General features: G+C 41.3%; 1 non-coding gene across 1 annotated transcript; it reads left to right on the forward strand.

Annotated features, from left to right (window-relative positions):
• Positions 1-541: 541 nt before the first annotated feature.
• On the forward strand, positions 542-615 carry TRNAT-AGU (transfer RNA threonine (anticodon AGU)). The gene has a single exon. It is a non-coding gene; the product is annotated as a tRNA-Thr (tRNA).
• Positions 616-12,550: the final 11,935 nt, after the last annotated feature.

A 12,550-nucleotide genomic window follows, 5' to 3' on the forward strand; every position in this document is an offset into this window, starting at 1 on the left:
GGCCTGATCTTCCCAGAAGATACCAATCCTCTGCTGTGAGCCTTGGGCAATCGAGACACCGTGGGGTAAGGCAGGACTGGAGCCTAGCCGTAAGCGATCTTGCCTAAATATTTTTTTGAAATGCTGACATTTATGTATTTTCCTTCAGTCTTTACATGCGTTGTGCCAAAGCAAATGCTGACGTGTGCGTGCAATTTGCAGTCGCGCACAGAGAAGCAAGTCTCGCAGAGCGGTGGCCGCAGCCGTCCTTTCCCGGCTGTTCACGGCGGCAGCACACGGCGCTGTTCGCCCCCGAGCTGCAGCTGCCTGTCGGAACCTCGGCCGGAGCCGAGCGGGACCGAGCCAGCTGCCTGATCCCGCCGGCCTGCGAGGGCAGTTCCGGGCGGCGCGGGGCCGCGCCGGCAGCGGGGCCGGCCCGGGTTGCGGCGGCGGGGCCGGCAGAGGTACCGGGGCACGACAGAGGCGGCCGCGCCGCGGGCGGGGAGCCGGGCCGCCGCCGGGCCGATGTATTGGGGCCGCGCGGAGGGTGCGTTTATCGCCCGGCGCCGTGGCTTAGTTGGTTAAAGCGCCTGTCTAGTAAACAGGAGATCCTGGGTTCGAATCCCAGCGGTGCCTGCGCGGGACGGGCCCCGCCTTTTGTCCGCGGGCGCCGTTTTATTTACCGCCGCCGCGCGGGGGCGGCGGGGACGGCACGGGACGGGACGGGACGGGGCTGCGCTGCAGTGCGCTGCGCTGCGCTGGGGCGGCCGCGGCGGGAGGAGGCGCCGGGCTGCAGCTCCGCCGCAATGAGGAGGGAAAAAGCCGCGATGTGTACAAAAATCAAAGACGTGGCAATTCAGGCATTGCCCGTCCCGGGCGCGCAGCCCCCTGCGCGCTTTAGAGCGGGGGTTACGTCCCCGTCCCGTCCCCCGTCCCCCGTCCCCGAGTTTTTATTCATACAGAGCCAAGAAAATGCCTCTTTCAAGTTTCTTTTGTTCTTGTCTGCAGGTCTTCAATAGCTTCTCAGGTAAACGAAGCTATTCTTTCCTTCTTTTTTTTTTGTCTTGCAGTTTGAGTACATGTTGGCTAGGTGTCTGATGCTGAGGCTTTTGTCACCCATCAGTACCACGACCCACCTTTCATCTCTTCTTACTTGCTTGTGTTACGTAAAGTCTGGCTTTTCCAAGTGAAAGTTGTAATAACTGCTCTGTGCTGTTCTCCATGTAATTAGTGACACAACAGAGAGAACAGAAGGTTTTCCTAGCCACCTTTAAAAATCAAAGGCCAAATCCTGCTGTGTTAGGCTTGTGAATTAGGTTCAGTGAAATTACTCCAAATTTGTATTACTGTAAACAAAGGCAGAATCTGTCCTAAAGGCAAAAAGCTTAAACCTCATTAATACAAGCCCCAGCCTAGCAGCCATATCCTTGGGCATTTTTTTGGGCTCACACAGTGGTGATGGGAGTAAGTGGATTCACAGGCATATTTGGAGGGTCAGGTCTTCAGGACTCAGATCTGCAGCCAAATCACAGCTGTCAGTAGCCCCAGATGCAATGTATAAGTCCAATGTCCAGGATGAGCATCTTTGGTTAGAATATTTACCTGCAGGAATCTTTCTTTGAGTAGTATTTACTGTAAAAATGCGACATAGATAGTATTTGATACGTGATAAATATAAGTAAACCATAATTGCAAGTTGCAATATGTTTTTAAAAAATTAGGAGTATCTTGAGATTAACCTCCCCTAGATTGGCATTGTCTAAAAGAAAACAAAAAGAACTAGAGTTTAAGACAATTGGAAAGTGCAAATTAAGGAGGATTTGGGGAAAAGAAGCTGCCGTGAATGTCAGCCAGGTCCCCTGTTGCTCCTCAGCCAGCAGCAGTTTGGACCCTGCAGGAAACAAGAGTTTTGAAAATAAAAATCTTGTGAGGATGTTTCTGTTCCTCTGACCTTTGCAGCTGATACAAAATCACATAACTTCCTAGCACTGATTTTGAGCCACAGATGAGGTGCAGAGTCCATGGACCTGTGAAATTTTAGTATCAAGAAAACCCAGCAGTTTAGTGTCAAATAAATCCTGCAGTCACGAACAGTGACACCACGGGACCAAACTCCACTCTGGAGGAAAAGGTTGGCTGGGGTGCCTGCCGCTGCGCTGGGTGCGTAGGGGAGAGCCACGTCCGCGTCCTCCCTGCGTGTGGACCCCGCAGCCTCTCCTCTGGATTTGGCTGTTGGGATAGTGCTCGCCGGACTCCTCTTTCTTTCCTGTTAGGGCCCTGCTTCCTCCGCTTACAGCTTTTTTGTGCATTAGGAGAATAGTGCCTGAAATGAAGAACAAAGGAAAACAAATACTCTGGTAGTTTTTGCACATGCTGTTTGTAACCAGACAGACTGGTTCTCAGCTCTTGCATGGTAGAGAGAGATGACTTAGGGGTTCTTTATTCTGGGTATTTGTATGCGCTATTACTCTGCTAGTTTCCATGTAGTTTCTGTTCTTTAGCTTGTAGATGAGAACCGCCAATGTTAATGAGTATCTAGGTGTTTGTATCAAAATCGTTAACGCTCTTTTTTGATCCATCAGCCGGAATGGCATGATGAGCCAGCCAGGATGGCACTGGAGTGGGCTGGTCACTGTGTACTTCAACATGGGCACCCTAAAAAAAGCCTCAAAATGTTTGAGGAAGGAGGGCAAAATTGGAGTCTGAATCGGTTCATGAGCACAGACCTGATTTGTCTGGATTCTCTAAGAGTGACTCTGTATTTTTATATATTAGTCACAAACATGGACCCCGGCTTCTGTAACAGATCTCTAGGATGATATGCATACTTATGTGGGAAGTAACATTTTAAGCCAATATTTAAGCAAATTGAGTGGACTGTGGCATATAGGGTCTAGAGCAGAAGTCTTATGAGAAGCGGCTGAGGGAACTGGGGTTGTTTAGCCTGGAGAAAAGGAGGCTGAGGGGAGACCTTATTGCTCTCTACAACTACCTGAAAGGAGGTTGTACAGAGGTGGGGGTCGGTCTCTTCTCCCAGGTAACAAGTGATAGGGCAAGAGCAAACAGCCTCAAGTTCTGCCAGAGGAGGTTTAGATTGGATATTAGGAAAAATTTCTTCACCAAAAAGGTTGTCAAGCATTGGAACAGGCTGCCCAGGGAAGTGGTTGAGTCGCCATCCCTGGGGATATTTGAAAGATGTGTAGATGTGGTGCTTAGGGACGTGGTTTAGTGGCGGACTTGGCAGTGATAGGTTAACGGTTGGACTTGATGATCTTAAGGTCTTTTCCAACCTAAACAATTCTATGATGCTATATTTTTTTGCATAGATTTAATGATACATAAATACATCATGTAAGTTGCTTGTTTTGGCTCATACTTGCACGTTTTAAATATGTATTCAGGAAATCCCTTCATCTGAGCACTGAGCTTTCACTGACTGCCCAGAGGGTAGGGTGAAGGGCCTGCTGTGCTGGACAATTTGCTATATTTCTTATTTAGGTAACAACATTAGTAAGAAATTCAACAATGTGAAATTCACTTAGTGTGCCTGTTCTGCTGACAGTAACAATATCTCAGTGTTCAGTTATTTCCAAGATTTGCCACCAGCCTTTTCCTTGGAGAGAGGCTTGGATACTTTCAGGCTGTAATATGTCAGCCTAAAACAGTCTAAGTCCATCTGCTTTCTTCATTCATTTTTTCCAATGTTTTGCACTACCTTTTGTCCTTTGTGTACAGTTGCAAGGAGGAACGGTAAGTGCTGTCTACAGAGCATGCAAAATTCAACTGTCTCCAAAAAGGTTGCATTTTTTGAGTGTCCCCAAACAGGAAATATGGGTAGATTCCAGTTCACAAATGGAAGCAGTGCCGATGCCTATTGGAATTGGCCTTGATTTTGGCTGAGCCGTACGTCACCTCACTCATGTTCCTTGCAGGAGTAGTCAGCTGGACTATTCAGTCAGTTGAGATAACTTCAGTGAAACTACTCCCATACACAAGTTTTTGCAGGATTAAAGCCTTTAGCTGTTGTTCTTATGTTACAAGTAATATTTAGTTCCTAAGTTGAGAGCTAGAGTGAGAAACCCAAGAAATGTACTCATCAATGGGATTGTGTAAAGTGTTTTAATGCATGTGATAAAAAAACAAACCTCTGTGAAAATGTCAGAATACTAGTCATGCCAAAAAGATTCTATATTGTTTATCATGTGAAATTCTACAAAGCTAGGTTTCTAAGGTAGTTTAAAACTTCTAAACAAATCACTAACACTTAAGCTAAATGTGCATGTTGAGTGTGTATGTTTTTTTGGTTTTGTTTTTTCTTTTACATTTACATGTGGGAATAGGCCAGATGAAGGCCAGTTAATTTAAGTAAGATGGTAGTTACAGAACTGTCAATAGTGTTAAAACTGCATTAAAGCTTATGTGTGGTTTGCCAGGTAGCAGGTAGTAACAGCTGTCTTTGCATAAATATTTGCATTTTTATTTTTAATGTGATCTGAATAAGCTTCCTTCTCCCACTCCCCACCCAGGTGTTACACCATCACATCAATAACCAGTGAAGTAAAGCAGCTGTCCTCTGTGTATAATCATGTCATCAGCTGCTCTAAATACAGCAAATGGTGTTCATAGACCCCCTGGCCCTTACACTACTGATATTTGCAATTTTGTATTTGAAAATACACGTGTAATCAAGCGTGATCTACTTAATTCCCAACAAGCAAGAGGGAGCCTGGTCAGACTGGCCTTGCCCATTGAGAGACCTGCTCTTTGCTCTTCAGCTGTTTGGCTCTGGACACACTGCTCTTAACTTTTGATCTCTTTTGCCGTCTGCAAAATTAGAATAATACTTACTGATCTCACAGAGTTGCTGGGAGAGTTAATTAATGTTGTATGAAGCACTTTGAGCTTTTGGATAAAATCAATATTATTAAAGCCGTGTTTTTATTTTTCTTCTCAGTAAGTTCAGTCTTTCTGCAGTTAGGTCATGCTGGTACTAAGCCTCTTCAATGGTGCTGGCAACGTTCACAGGTGCATTTGGACTGTTTCTGGGAAAAGGGGCCTGACTGGCTTCATCTCATTGATGGGGTAGAAAATCGACTTGCAAATAAACCTTTTGAAAGGTTTAGGTAAAGGTGTTCCTTGAAAAATTAGTATGTAGGACTGTTTCAGTCTTTTTGTTGAAGGTGCTTATTAGCTATTCATATTTCTGTAGGTAAACATAAAATAATCTATGTAATACATGTTTTTTACAGGCCAGTATTTTTCTGTCAAGATAGTTTTCCTTTTTTAATCCCTCAAAATATTGCAACATTTTACATAAAGGTGTGTGATTATTATACCAATATATGATTGATATTGCCTGAGAAGAGGTAAGTGTAATAGGTAGCTTATGACGAGTATTTAGAAAATACTTTAAAATCTTTCTAATTGTAGAAAATGCTATTTTTTGATGCCAAACCCAACCAAGTGGCCACAATCTGTAAGACAGGATGCATACCATATTTCTTATGACACGTTCCCGTAATGACTGCCTCCTTCAAATGGAATAAATTAACACCTGGTAAAGACAGGGAATCCTTGCCAGTTAAGTATGATAAACTACAACCTTTTGTAAAAGCATATTATAGGAGCTCACATACGACCCTGACCAATTCATGCGATAGACACAAATCCCTAGAATTGTTAATTGTGCTCTGGTCCTTTTACCCACAGAGCATACAGTGTTCAACATTTTTAGAGCCGTAATGAATCTCTGAAATTATATTAAGGCGGAACCAAAGAATAATTTAATTGCCAATAGCAAGTATACTGTTTTATTATTTAAGCTGGGAGAACAAATTCACCTGCCTTTGAAAATCTGGGATGAAGTAAACAGTATAAATTCTTGAGCACTAACCGTTTGGGTCCTCTCTGTGGACATTGCACATAGGTAATTTAACCATGATTTTCTCTAATGGTTCCTAGAGTGCACTGTGTTTTCTTAATCGTTACTCATGTTTACCTTAATTTTCTAGCTTGTGTGGGCAAGGACAAAATACGTGAGACATGGATTCATGGACAGGTCAGGAGGCTCTGGATTGTTCACACGTAGTCTGTAACCAAAGCCCCATGTAAGTAGTGCAGTCTCAATCTTGGCAAAAAGATTTTCAGTTTAGAAATGCAGAGTTTTTATAATTAAATATGTTGCCTCTGTATATTCAGTGGCTGTTTATATGATACCTGCCTTTGACTTGCTCTTATATGGTTTAAATACTAAACCTGCAAAATAGACGCCAAAAGAACTTGGTCAGGTGACTCCAGCATGAACCAGGTATAGCAGTGCTCTGGCCTAAACTGTTTAATGATTTTCATGTGACGTTCTCATGTGTTACAGGTTGAATGTAAAGCCTTGTCTTGAATTAGTCTGATAAAACACTTTCCATCTGGAATAGACAAGACCATAGTTCCGGGCTTTTATGAAAGCCGTAAAAATTAACTGTGGATTAATAAATAAAATATCTTTTTAGGTATGTAATTGGAAGAGAATTTTGTGTTCTAGCAGCTTTTCATGCTTTATCCCAGTGGTGGTGAATTTACTGAGGTGAGAAAGAGAGAAACAAGGAATCTGACTGTCTGTATATTCACAAATAAAGTATGTTTCCTTTTGTTTTCTAACAGCAGCTACATCACTGGAAAATGTGTTTTAACGAGAATATTTATTTTTTAAATAGGAGACTAAACTATTCTAATAACACTGCTTTATAGAGCTCTGGATTGGGTGAAGTGATTTTTAAAGCCCAGGAACTGTATTTTGAGAGGTGCCAGCTTAGATTCTAGCTTTGTTTTCAGCTGCTGCTGCTGCAGGTTTTCCCTTTTGGTGTCTGACTGACATGATTTGAACACTTAATATTTGACTTGCATGTGTAAGGTCTACACCAGTGGTGGAAAAAGATGATATATTGGCATGCTTTATTTGACTTAATCACAGCATATACAGTACCTCTAAAGAGCTGTAGGTAATAAATTTAAAGTTATCCTGGTAAGTGTATTTTTAATAATCTTTTACCTTAGTTGGCAAAAACTCCATAATTTGTACCCATTATTGATTTATAGCTGAATTAGGAGCACAAAACTAACCTGTTCTTGAGAATCAGCTGCTGAGATTCTATCAAGGTGTTAGGGAAGAATAACACGTGAAGTAATATCTCAACAGTTTAGCATTTATATAAAAATAATGTGAAATGGTGAAATAAAAAGCAAGTGTCTGACATTTTAAAGAATTCTCACAGTGGCAGGAATTGCTCCAAAAGATCTCTAACTCCTGTGCTGTTGTGACTAATAATTTCCCTAGGAGTTTCATAACCAGCCTGTTCTGTGAAATTGTATCCAGAACTTATCACAGTCATGGTGACTCCGTGCTACTGACTCAGTGAAGTTGAGTATGTCAAGTATCACTTAACATAAGAAAATAACTATACTCAAATTGAATCAGACCAAAGGTGCGTGTAGCCCAGTGTCCTCTCTATAACCGTGGCCAATAGCACATGTCTAAGGCAGAACATAAGCACAGGGCAAACATGCAGTGATATTTTGCCAGAATACCCTACGTGCCTCTGGTGATTTCCAGCTCAGGGTCTTGAACTCTCACATACAGACCTGATCAAATTTAATTTTTCATTTCTCCATGTCTGTGAATAGGAAAAAGTGAAGTGACTCCTGCAGGCAGATGTGCATATTGGAGACATCTTTATCATAGGGACAGTTGCCTAAAGAAGGAAAATATTAGAAGCAGTCAAATGTTTAGTGGCTGTTTATTGCAGCAGCAACTGTAGGCTTAGGGGGAGATATTTTCCAGCTTGCCTGTGAGCTGGCATTGCTGCCTGCACGTTATTCACAAAGATTTGGGTGAAAACATTTGATGAAAACATCAAGTGAAGCCACACTGCCTGTTAACCCCAGTTTGTGAGACTGCCCTTTCGTATTTCCTGACACGCTGTTCTGTGGTGTGTCATGCTTCGACAGGCATGTCCAGTTACACGGTGTCACGCCTGTATAATGTGATGTGATGTCTGTGTCATGAAGGGATTTGCCAGAGTGTAATATGTCAGCTCTGAACTTTGTGGGGGGGGAGGGACGACACACGACTGTTTGGGGTACGGTAGTCTGCATATTGGAAAACAAAGACATTTTCCAGTTATTGCTTTGCTGCTTGTAGAAAATATTGGGACGGATGGTTTAATTTGTAAGGAATTTGCAGAAATGATACCTGTTACTTGTAGGCTTGTTGTAAGATTTTCATTATCTGTTCTTACAGAATAAGACAGTTTAATGTCATTGCTTATTGAGAAGAAAGTGACTTGCCCCCATCACCCAGCAGATCAGTCCCTCGTGTATTCTGCTATTGATATTTACTGTCCAGACCTTTATGAAGGTAAAATCGGCCTGTGAACTTAGAGATAGATATCCCATAGAGTGTCACTTAAAAGACTGAAAACACAACAGAGGGCAGCAGCAGAGAGAGTAAGAGACGGGCACTGAGCAATTTAGATTCTTCCCATTTAGGACCTGTGTTGCTCCATTTTCCAGTCAATCCAGCTCATAAATACACCTGAATAGAAAAAAAAAAAGTTTTTAAAAGCTTAGCTGTATTTCAGTTCAGAGTGAAAACCAAGATTCTTCAAGCAGGGAGACAGGTTAGCTAGGAAATTGCAAGTTTTGTGCTTTCCTGCAGCAAAATGGAGAATTTTTCATCCAAAAGGCTGAAATGGCCACAAAATGGGGAGTTCCGTGCGACCAGTGGGAGAAGTGTGAGGCAGTTTTGGAGATATTCTTTGACCACTCTGAAAAATGTTATTTCATTAGCTACACTTGGCTCATGTTCAGAAGTTTACTTTCTTGAAGGTGTTTTCAATTCTCATGTTTTAAATGTACATTGCCTATCTTGGCAATTTGGATTTGTTTTATTAGATGGTGAAGCCATTACAATTCAGTTTATTTTCAGCTTAACCTTCTATTTCTATTCCAATAGGGTATAAATGGATTAAGAAATGTGCATACTTAAAAATTATTTTTTATATCTTTTTTGTGTAGGAGTAGTATAGATTGGAAAGCTATGCAGCCTGACATCCCAGGAGACCTGTGTCCTGAGTGTGATCCAGGTGGTGTGAAAACGGACTTGGCAGTAAGAAATACATGCCTGTAAAAATATTGCCTACAACTCTATTATATGCATATAGCCTTATTGTTCATTTTGAGAACTATTTTAAAAACAATCACTTTGAGCAAAGGGCAAGTGTTGTTAACACCTGTGAAATAAAATCTACAATGTTAAGGCCTCCTACATAGAATCACAGAATCATTTAGGTTGGAAAAGACCCTTAAGATCGAGTCCAACCGTTAACCTAGCACTGCCAAGTCCACACTAAACCATGTCCGTAAGTACCACATCTACACGTCTTTCAAATACCCCCAGGGATGGCGACTCAACCACTTCCCTGGGCAGCCTGTTCCAATGCTTGACAACCCTTTCAGTGAAGACATTTTTCCTAATATCCAGTCTAAACCTCCCCTGACACAACTTGAGGCCATTTCCTCGCATCCTATCACTTGTTACTTGGGAGCAGAGACTGACACCCACCTCACTACAGCCTCCTTTCAGGCAGTTGTAGAGCCTTCCAGTCCTCAAATGAGTTGAAATCTAGTGTATTTTGAAGTTAGTTATTAATGGCTGTGGTCTCTGCTCAGTCTCTGTACATCTCTCTCATTATGGTTAAGGTAGTGAGGTGCAGACCTTGCAGACGGTCCTGTGGAACCTGCAGCACGATCCCTGCAGGTGAGTGCTTTGCTCTGGGTTCGTCTGCACGAGCCTTGTTCCAGGACGTTGCTTTTCTAATCCTGGAGATGTAAGACTGCACAGATTGCACGGGCACATGCGTGCTACTACGGTGGTTGTGGGAACTTCTGTTTCACTCATTGGAAGGTCCAGCATGCAAGTTATAATGCTATCAGCAACAACAGAAAAGCCAGCAACTTATCTCTGTTTTAAGTCATTTGAAAGATAATGCCTGAATTATATGAAACAGGAAGGTATCTGTCCTTCCTTTTTGCAACAGGCCTTTTCTTTCTTTCAAAAAACTGTAGTTAAGCTATAATTAAGGTTTAAATATACAAGGATATTTTTAATATTAGTTGGTGAGGTAATCAAGAATTGACCTCACTGACGTCAATGGCAAAACTCCCACTGGCTGTGCTGTAGTCAGGTTTTCATTCAATAAAAAGATGATAAAGAATCTGATTCATAATGAAGGGAGGAAAAGATGAATCAACCCAAGCTGCGTGGGTAGAGTTTTCCTGTGTTATTAACTGTGCAGTGCCATCAAAACAACAAGGTCTGTCCTTATCTGCTGTAGTATTTATGATTATTCTTTACTTACATACGACTAAACACAGTTAGCCCTCACGTCACTCCTGCCAAAGCGTGTGTTGAGCTCTCATTGTTGTCAATGGAAACTGTTGAGTGCTGAGTTTTTCTGAAAATCTCTTGATAATATTTTAACACAAGAAGTATGTTGAAATTGTCATCTGAATTACAGCTTTTTTATGACATAGAGGTTGATTAGGTATTGTTCCTGGATGATTTTTTAAACAGATGTGCTTTTTAGTATGTATACTATATACATTAAAAATCTTTCTCTCTTTTTCTCCTGTGATAGTTTCGACCATTACATTTTGCTATCGTAAGAGCAAATAATATGACCACTTATATCTATAATTTCATTTGACATCTTTCGCTGAGTGAACATACTGAGTGAATGTCATAGCCCAGAAATAATTTCTTGCAGTGTCCCTAATTATTGTGGATTTGGGTTAATATTTGGAAAAATGTCTGGTATAAACTATTCAATTAGCTTTGTGTGTTTATATCTGATTAATTATATTATATATAGTGCTTTTCTGTTAGAATAAATATTTACTGTCAGTAACAGAAATTGTCAAATAACATGTTAAGTCAGTTGTGTTTGGCCAGCCCGAAGTGGCTATTATTTTCAGCACTAGACTTTCTTTTTTATTTTTAATTAACATTTTAATTTGCATGTCATTTTCAGGCAAAACAGAATCACTTAGTTTTTTCTCTGGTCTGGGTTATGCTCTTTTCAGTGCTTCTCATGGTCATTTGGGTTATCTTTATATAATAAATATGCATTGATGCGTTATCTTAATTGAGCAGGGTACCAATATCCTATTATTTCCCTACCTTTAAAGCAACCCAAACCCAGTCCTTGTATAGTATTATCTATGTTAGCTGAGTTCTAAAGTTTGTTCTTTTGTTTTCTAATAGAATGTCCTTTAAAGTGTAAGAGCTGTGTGTCCTTAATCACTATAACTGCACACACGTGTGTGATGAAGATTGGGATTATGCAGGCTGTTCAGGTACTATTACCACATGACATCCTTTTCTTTTGCCTGAGAAAATGTATCCAAGGTATTTCTAGCAAATTCCTTAAATGAAACTGGAGTATGTAAGGTTTGCATATTGAATGAAAAAAAAAATGCTCAAGATTTTTACTTCTGGATTCTAACCAGCTGAAAAGATATACAGGTCTCTGTCTCCTGCAGTTCTTTGACTACCCAGAAAAATAAACCATTCAGTGAATAGTTAACTTGGGGCACTTGGTCAAAATGAGTATACTGCCTTGGTTGCCACAGCCAAAATCTGCCCCTGTTCTAAGATGTCAAGAACAGGGTGAATTTCATGTGCTCTTTTAATATTGTTTCCCATGAGGTCAATGGCCATTTCTTCTGGCAGTCTCTCTGGCTGCCCTCTGTGGAAACAGAACCTGGAAGATTAGGGGAGAATTAATGAATTAGTAGTTGGAAACACAAGTTTGGAATGATTAAAGCCCAAGGCTGCTATGAGTTAGCATATCTCTTAAAAAGGTGCTGGTAAGACCCATAACACTGTAGTTTAGATGCAGTGGTCCAAATTCGGTGTCAATGACTAGAAATAAGAGAAGGATTTAGTCACTTCTTTTGATACCATCTTGTTGAATCTCTGACTTAATAATTTCCAAATGATTTCACATAAATTGATTACGCAGCTGCTGCTGGTTTCCGTATTTCAGCAGCTCTGAACGCGGGGCCCTCAGGAGATTATAAAAACAGATTTGGGGCTGTCTTGGCACTACTGGCTTTAGGCCTGCCTGACACTGATCATAGCTAATTTGGCTGCAGAGCCCTTGGTTGGTACAGTACAATATGAAATGGATCCAGATCTTTGCTCTGTGTCTGTTCTTCCCTGTGAAGAACTTCAGGAAGAATATTCAGTAATGACCACCGGAGCGAAAATTGCCCATAAGGAAGAGAGCAGACTTTATTCAGTAAATACAAATATTTCTGAGACAAAGTTATATTGCGGTAATATAGAATTGTGAATGCTTGCACATCAAGATTTATGTGTCGCTAATGTTTTTTGCATTACCTTTTTGTCCCCTGAACTCTGGATGTTACAGAGCTTTGCAGAAATTCTAACGAGCCCTTCTGTGCTGGAACGCATCAAGTAAATTGCCCGCAAATACAGCTAGACTTGTGCTGAGCT

This window comes from Mycteria americana, chromosome 8 (assembly GCF_035582795.1).
Source record: "Mycteria americana isolate JAX WOST 10 ecotype Jacksonville Zoo and Gardens chromosome 8, USCA_MyAme_1.0, whole genome shotgun sequence".
Taxonomy (NCBI): Eukaryota; Metazoa; Chordata; class Aves; order Ciconiiformes; family Ciconiidae; genus Mycteria; species Mycteria americana.